A 7,929-nucleotide genomic window follows, 5' to 3' on the forward strand; every position below is an offset into this window, starting at 1 on the left:
GAATAGTATTCCTTTGTAAAAAATGACAGAATTTCCTTCTGTTTTATGGTTGAATAGTATTCCTTTGTGCATATATACTAATTTTGCTTAATCGTTAATCCATAGATGTTCACTTGGATTGCTTTTATGCTTTTGCTATTGTAAATAATGTTGCTATAAACACAAGTGTATAAATATCTCTTTGAGATCCTGCTTTCAATTCTTTTGGTTATATGGAACTGCTGGATCTTATGGTAATTGTACTTTTAATTTTTTGAGGACTCTCCATACTGTTTTCTATAGTGGGTGTATTAACTGACATTCCTATCAACAGTGTGCAAAGGATCTATTTCTTCTGTCTCCTCACCACCACCAGTCTTTTGGTAATAGTCATTAGAACAGGTGTGAGGTGATATTTCACTTGAGGTTTTTTTTTTTGATCTTTTTGAGAGAGTCTCACTATGCAGTTCAGGCTGGCCTTGAGCTCACTTTGTAGCCCAGGCTGGCCTCGAACTCTCAATGATCCTCCTTCCTCAGCCTCCTGAGTGCTGGGATTATAGGTGTGCGCCACCACACCCAGCTCACTTGGGTTTTAATTTGCATTTCTCTGATGATTAGTGATGTTGAGCAGTTTACTGTTTACCTCTTGGCCATTTGGGTACTTTCTTTTAGGAAATGTCTATTTAGCTCCTTTGCTCCTTTTTATGCTTTGCAAATATTTTCTCCCATTCCATACATTGTCTCTTCATTTTGTGGATTATTTCCTAGCTGTGCAGAGACTTTTTAGTCTGAAGTCATCTCATTTATCTATTTTTGCTTTTTTTATCTGTGGGTTAGAAGTCAGAGCCAAAAAATCATTGCTCACACCCGTGTCATGGAGTTTCCCCATGTGTTTTCTTCTAGTAGTTTTGCTTTTATGTCTTTACTTTCATGTCTTTGATTCATTTTTTGAGTTGAGTTTTGTATTTGATGTGAAATAAAGGTTTAATTTTATTATTCTGCATGTGGATATTGTTTTCTCAATGATATTTATTAAAAACTTGCCCATTGCATTAAAGTCTTCCCCCTTAAAGACTTCCTCTTGACATCTTTGTCAAAAATTCATTTACCACAGCTGGATGTGATGGCACATGCCTGTAACCCCAGCTATTTGGGAGCCCAAGGCAGGAAGACAGCAAGTTTAAGAGCAGCATGGGCAAATTGGCAGGTTCCTATCTCAAGAGGGTGGGATAGTGAGGATATAGCTCAGTGTGAAGACCCTGGGTTCAATCCCCAGTACTCGGGGGGAAAAAACTTGACCATAAATGTATTGATTTATTTTGGGCCTATCTATCCTATTCCATTTTTCTTGTATCTGTTTCTATGCCAGTATCATGCTCTTTCATTATAATAGCTTTTTAGTGCATTTTAAGTTGGGTTTTGCCTATAGTTTTGCTCTTTTTTGTCCAAGTTTGCTTTGGCTATGAGGGTCTTTTTTGATTCTGTGGGAAATTGATTGTTTTCTCTACTTCTGTGAAAAATGTCATTGCTTTTTTTTTTTTTGTCATTGCCATTTTGATAGCAATCGCATGAAGGAGGCATGGACTGAATGTTGTATGGTGCAACTTTCACCTGGAAGCCAGCGCGGAGGACAGGATGGTGGGGCTCTCCTGCCTGCTCCTTTAGCCAACTGAGGAATATGCTCCCTGTAAAACCTAATGTCACCATGACTCCAGCTGGGGCAGCAAACAGTACTTTTTTTTTGGCTTTTTGAGGCAGGGTCTTGCTATGTACTTCAGGCTGACTTGAGTCATTATACAGTCCAGACCCAGTCTGGCCTTGAGGTGGAGGCGATCATCCTGCTTCATCCTCCTGAGTTTTGGGATTATGGGTGTGCACCATCACGCCTGGTCACAAACACTACTCTTGTGCTCACCAAGATAGTTTCCACAACAGTGACGTCTGCCTTGACGACACCATCCCAACACTAGAAACCTGTGAAAGCCACAAAAGCTATTTTTCCTGTTTTAATTCAAGTATTGCTAATACTATTTGCTATTGGATAGAATGTAAAGAAGCAAGTAAAAGCTACTGTTCTGATAACTCGACAGTTAGTAATTGTAGTGTGGTGAACACTGCCTTGTGTTCTGTGCCTGCTACTGCTGCTCCAGCACCAACCAACGTGACAGCTAAAACCCCAACTCTGCCTCCCCCCTCTACCACAGTTACCACAACAGGCGCTGTGATGGCACATTTATAAAATCTTGTAGTAGAAATTAAAAATCAATCAGTAACCTGTGGCTATGTTGAAACTGGATATGCTCATGCTACTTGCCACATAATTAGACTGCTAAGTAGTTAGCTTTGACTGTCTGGATCCAGCTGCTTCTTTCAAATAGCCAGCTAGGTCAACCTGACCACATCCAGCTGTGGTATCTGTGTTTTTCTACTTAAAAAATAAATAAATAAATAAAATTATATATATATAGTTGTTATTTCAGTTTACTTTAAGGATTCATACTTTATGCCCAGAACAGACTGGTCCAGTCAAGGACATTCAACTCTACCCACTCTGCTCAAACCCCTTCCCTCCAGAAATGTTCCTTTCTAATGATAAACAATTCCTTTCAAATAAAACTGCTTAAAACAAATCTGCCTGACAACATGTGACTTGATTCTTGTAATCCATGTAACCAATCATGTAACAACAAGCTATCAGCTTTGTACTTCCTGCTTGCCAACTGTATTTAAACAGAACTCAAGGGGGCTGGGGATTTAGCTCAGTGGCTAAAAGCGCCTGCCTGGCAAGCGCAAAGTCGTGAGTTCGGTTCCCGGTACCAGAGAAAAACCAAAAAAAATAAAAAATAAAAAATAAACAGAACTCAAAACTGACTCCGGGCTGATGATTTGGAACTGGTTCCCATCAGCCCACTAGTGTTACATTAAAGTTGCCTTCCAAACTCCTCAGTGTGGAGCATTTTCTTTTCAGTCCTGGATTTTTCCCACAACAGGGCAACAAACGCCACTTCAACTCCAACCTTAGAACCTATGCAGAAGTCTACCTTTGATGCAGCCAGGTTCTGGAGGAATTTTCTTTGTCCTGGAGTACAGGCTGTAATTTTTTTTCTCTGAAAATTCTGCAAATCTGAAGAATGAAATTACCGCACTCTAAATGGACCTATTAAATTAATGAGGACTGGCAATTCATTGGTGTAACTAATTGAAACCAAAATACTATCTTGCAAGAAGTCCCATGTGGAAGATACTATTCTAGGATCTTTAAATTTACAAAGAATGCATACAATACTTTGGAGTATTATCCTTGAAGAAAAGCAGTTAGACAATTTTGCTCAAAAGAATATTTAAAATACTCTGCATGAATCTTTTGGGCTGTCTTCTTTTATTTTAAATGGATGCTGCTGTGGGATTGTGTCTCTTTTCCTGACATGCCAAGGGGACCTTTCTGTAAATGGTGGAAAATGTTATCCTGTGCAGACAACCTCCTGACTCTTGGCAGATTAAATTTAGTCATTTTAAAGCCTGAAAGCTGCATTATTTTCATCCTAATTCAAGATGTTATTTAGTGGCCAGAATTGAGAAGTGCGCAAACAAGCATCAAGTGGGTGGACTTTTGGCTAGCATTTCAAAAGTGGAATTAATCTACTTAGTAGTACTAAACAGTACCCTTAGATTTAAAATTTGAGCTTGAGGCCCACTGTGGTGGCACTTGGGGGGTTGAGGAAGGAGGATTGCTGCGAATTTGAGACCAGCCTGGACTACAAAGTGAGTAGTTCAAGACCAGCCTGAACTGCATAGCAAGACCCTGTTTCAAAAAGACAAAAACAAAAAACAGCAACACGGGCTGGGAATTTAGCTCAGCAGCACAGCACCTGCCTGGCAAGTGCGATGTCATGAGGTTGATTCCAGGTACTGGAAAAAAACAAAACAAAACAAAACAGAAAAACAGCAACACAACAAAAAGCATTTGAGCTTGATAAGTTTTTTTTCTACATTAGAAATAAGTTGCCACATAAGGAACTACTTTCCAGCTGAAAGAAATGAATGGAAGGGGCTGGGGATTTAGCTCAGCAGCAAAGTGTCTGCCTGGCAAGCTCAAGGTCGTGAGCTCGGTTCCCGGTACCGGAGAAAAACCAAATAAATAAATAAATAAATAAATAAATAAAAGAAATGAATGGAAAAGATACAAACCATTAATGTAAAACAGGTTATTGTTCATACTTGTAAAGCACCTTCTACCACTGAGAACAGAAAATACAGACTTCCCTAAAAGACAGAGAGGAGGCTATAACTTAAAATGTTTATAATTTGTTCTTTTACATAAAAGAAGGCAAATGTTCTGAGGATATACTGTTGAAGTGAGCAGCCTGATTCTAGATATCATACTATTAATAACTTAATTAAAATATCTTTTTTCACAGCTGAGAAAACTAAGCTAAAGAATATTATACAAAGTTGAAAGCCTTCATATGTTGAACCTCCCAACATTTTTCCTAGGGCTATTGAAAAAAAAGAGAGATAAAACTGATTAAGTATTTTTCTTTGTACTCAAAAAGGGTATCTTAACACTACTGAAGCTTGAAAAGATTTCTCTTTCCTGGAAAGTAACTTTTATGAGGCTATAAGGAAACACATTTTAGATTCATTTATTAGCTTTTTTTTTTTCATTTATTAGCTCTTTAAAAGAAACAATCAGTTTTAAGTTTTCAGAGCAATGTGACCAGTGGAATTTCACAAAACCTGTGGGTTTTAAGCCAGACATGATGGTGCATGTCTGAAATCCCAGCATTGGGAGGCTGAGGCAGAATTCACAAAACCTGTGGGTTTTAAGCCAGACATGGTGGTGCATATCTGAAATCCCAGCATTGGGAAGCTGAGGCAGGAGGATCCCCATGAGTTTGGGGCCAGCCTGAACTACAAAGTGAGATCTTTTCTCAAAAGAAAAAAACAAGGGGCTGGGGATTTAGCTCAGCGGCAAAAGCGCCTGCCTGGCAAGCGCAAGGTCGTGAGTTCGGTTCCCGGTACCGGAGAAAAAAAACAAAACAAAACCAAAACCAAAACCAAAAAAAACCTGTGGCATTTTGATCAAGTTACTATAGATTTTTAATGATTGCACTGGATAGACTGCACGTTATCTTTTTTTTTTTTTTTTTTACTTTCTCCTTCCTTCCTTTTCGTTTTGACTTCAATTCCCATAGAAAAATAAGCATGGATACTTTTGTTTCTGTCATTTCTCATAAAGCACTGGTTTTCTTAGTTTTCAGAGAGTTACTTCTTTCTTGCCTTTGACACATTGGATTAGTTCAGAGGCCTTAATTAGTTTAAAATGGGCTTTTGCTTTACTAGGTCATTATTTCTTTTCCTTTTAGCCTTTTTTTTTTTGGTACCAGGAATCGAACTTGGAGCCTTGTACTTGCCAGGCAGGCGCTTGTGCCACTGAGCTATATCCCTGGCCCCCTTTTAGCCTAGAGAAGCTGAGTTTGGCCCTTGGTTTTCATATTTTATAGTAGAAAATGACACATTGCTTTGGTTCATTTCATAAACTGAAACTCCTTGTATTTAGGTGGTTAAAGGTTCCCAAAATAAAGAGATACTGTTCCTTTGTCACTTGCTGGTACAGCTAAGCAGCTAAAGTTGGTTTTACTTGCACATTTGTACATACACCTAATGTTTTCACATGCAAATGCCTTAATTGTTCATATCTCTGGCTTCAAAGATTTTTGGACAAGAGTAGGCTTACCTTACAATTTTGTATTACTACTAAGTATCTTAGTAGCAATATTGTAGGTATTTCACAAAATTTATTATGGTACCACGGTGGTTAGTATTTAGTAAGTGCTGTAAGAATCATTTCAAAATATACAGAATTTCCATCCTCACAAGGTGGCAAAAATGAGCTGCCATGTGTAATTGTCACTTACTGGATAGGAATTGGTTCCCATGCATTAATGGCAACACTTGTAGGACATTTTGTGGAAATGATTGGAAGCTTCTGTAATTTTGAGGACTTCTCTAACAAGAACCACATGAAGTTAGACTTTGCAAGCCACAGATGAGCTCTGGCAACAGAATTCACAGCCTTTTCTCCTGTTCTCCCTTCCTTTTAGCAATGTAGTATCTTGAACCATTAATAATTTTGGGGTTTTCTTATCCAGAAGATGTATAGAAACCTTTTCAGATTTTTCATCTGATTTGTTCATCTGATGTAGTTCTCTCAGATATCTTATTTTACTTTACAGATACTTAATGCATAGGCAGACACTGCTGTATTTGGAAATTTCTATTTCAGTTCCTTAAAAACTGCAAAACCAATCTGTGTCATGTACCAAACTGATTTGAAATAAATCTACAAGTGTATTGAAAAAAAAAGAGATCAGATTGAATCTGTATGTCATTTTGAGTGTAGGAGTATTTCAACAATACTAATTCCTCTAATCCACGAACATGAATATCTTTCCATTAAAAGTAGCTTCTTTAATTTCTTTCATCAATTGTATATAATTTTCATCTTTCACCTCCTTTGTTTAAATTTAACCTTTAGTATTTTTTGTAGCTATTGTAAATGAGATTACTTTCTTGATTTTTTTCTTTTTTCTTTTCTTTTCTTTTCTTTTCTTTTCTTTTTTTTTTTTGTCCTTTTGAGATAGGGTTTCGCTGTGCAGCTTAGGCTGGCCTTGAACTCACTTTGTAGCCCAGGCTAGCCTCGAACTCACAGCGATCCTTCCACCTCAGCCTCCCAAGTGCTGGGATTATAGACATGTGCCACCATGCCCAGCCTTGATTTCTTTTTCAGATAGTATGTCTTTATTGTATAGAAACTGCTGGGGGATTTTTAATGGTTTTTTTTAGTCCGTCAAAGTTTTTGAATTTGTTCAGTAGTTCTAACAGGTTTTCTTGGTGTTCCTTAGGCGTTTATATATAAAATCATGCCATCTTCAAAAAAGGACAATTTAACTTTTTTCTTTCCAACTTGGATTCCTTTTATCCCTCTTGCCTTACTGCTCTGGCTATGACTTCCAGTTCCTTATTGACTAGAAGTAGTGTTATTGAGCATTGTGTCTTATTCTAAATCTTAGAGGTAAATCTTTCAACTTCTCCTGTGATGTGTGGTCTTGTCATGTCTGGACTCTATTGTGTTGAGGTACATATGTTGTCTATTGGTTAATTGAGAATTTTTATCATGAAAACATGTTGAATTTTGTCTAACATTTTCTGCAGCTATTAAGATGATCATACAGTTTTGTCCTTCCTTCTGTTTATATGATATGTTTTATTTATTGATTTCTGTATGTCAAACCATCCTTATACTCCATGGATAAATCTCACTTGATCATGGTAATGATCTCTTTTTTTTTGACACAGGGTCTTGCTATGCAGTTCAGGCTGGCCTTGAGCTCACTTTGTAGCCCAGGCTGGCCTCAAACTTGCAACAATCTTCTTACCTCAGCCTCCTGAGTGCTGGGGTTACAGACATGCACCACCACACAGTGATAATTATCTCTTTAATTCTCTGTTGAATTCAGTTTGCTAGAATTTTGTTTAGAATTTTTACGTCTATATTCATTAGGAATATTGGCCTATAATTTTTTTTGTAATATCCTTTCTGACTGTGCTGTCAGGGTAATGTTGGCCTCATGAGATGAATTTGGAAGTACTCTTTCCTCTTCAGTGTTAGGGGAAGAGATCAAGATAGTTTTATATTCTTCATCTTTAAATGTTTGGTAGAATTCAGCAGCAAAACCATCAAGTCCTGGGATTTTAGATGGAAGATTTTTATCACTGATTCAATCTTATAGCTCATTATTAGTGTGTTCAGATCTTCTATTTCTTCATAACTCAACCTGGGTAAGTTGTATGTTTGTAGGAATTCATCTATTTCTTCTAGGTCATATAATTTCTTGCTATATAATTATTTATAATAGTCTCATGACTGGGGCTGGGGATTTAGCTCAG

The sequence above is a fragment of the Chinchilla lanigera genome, unplaced genomic scaffold, assembly GCF_000276665.1.
Source record: "Chinchilla lanigera isolate Chin_1 unplaced genomic scaffold, ChiLan1.0 scaffold00149, whole genome shotgun sequence".
Classification (NCBI taxonomy): Eukaryota; Metazoa; Chordata; class Mammalia; order Rodentia; family Chinchillidae; genus Chinchilla; species Chinchilla lanigera.